General features: G+C 40.7%; 1 non-coding gene across 1 annotated transcript; it reads left to right on the forward strand.

Moving 5' to 3' along the window:
* The first annotated feature begins 528 nt into the window (after window positions 1–528).
* On the forward strand, window positions 529–635 carry LOC117276344 (small nucleolar RNA R71). Its single transcript, XR_004506603.1, has one exon. It is a non-coding gene; the product is annotated as a small nucleolar RNA R71 (small nucleolar RNA).
* Window positions 636–885: the final 250 nt, after the last annotated feature.

Raw genomic sequence — 885 nt, forward strand, 5'->3', positions numbered from 1 at the left:
GTCTGTTACTGTTATGATTACTTCCCCAAGAGAAGTTGGGATAGTTTCTCCAGTTTGGATTCTAAGTGTTCCCATACTGAGTACTCTGGTTCATCAGACCCTGTTGTGCTGCCCCACATAATAAATGGATTCAGGATTCAATGGGCAATGGTTACTCATGTGTCTTTCTCCACATATCTCACAACATGTAGACATTTGTTGCACCTGTTGCATCTGTTGCGCTTGTTGCATCGTTATCTTATTTACCTGATTGGCTAACTTTGCTATATCTGCTCTTATGGCTGAGAAATCATCAAGCTCAATAACACTTGCTGCCTTCTATTTAAGTGCTCTCTGTGGTTCCCTATCTCCTTGCAAATTGTTATTGTTAGCCGTGAAATTGTTATCGTTAGCCGTGAAATTGTTCACTAGGATTTGAATTTCAATGTACGGCTTATCCATGCAACTACCTCCACATCCCGAATCAAGATTCATCTTGGATGTTCGTCTAACCCATCAACAAAAGTATGACCCAGGATTTCATCAGTCTGACAATGATGCGGGCAATCTCTGAGTAGCTTTTTGTATCTCTCCCAGGCTTGACATAGAGTCTCGCTATCTTTTTGTTGAAACCATAGAATTTGGCTTCTCAGTGACTTTGTTTTCTTTGTGGGAAAGAATTTGATAAGGAATTTCTGTGCTAGATCATCTCATGTTCAGATTGAGTTTGCTGGCTCTTTGTTCAACCACTCCTTTGCTTTCCCCAATAGAGAAAAGGGAAAAAAAGGTTAGTTTGACATAGTCCTTGGGGACGTTCGGATAGTTGTATGTATCCGTAATCTCCAAAAATTTATGTATGTGCCTCTGTGGATCTTCACTCGGTAAACGCACAAATTGCCCTGTGGA

Source organism: Nicotiana tomentosiformis, chromosome 11 (assembly GCF_000390325.3).
Source record: "Nicotiana tomentosiformis chromosome 11, ASM39032v3, whole genome shotgun sequence".
NCBI lineage: Eukaryota > Viridiplantae > Streptophyta > Magnoliopsida > Solanales > Solanaceae > Nicotiana > Nicotiana tomentosiformis.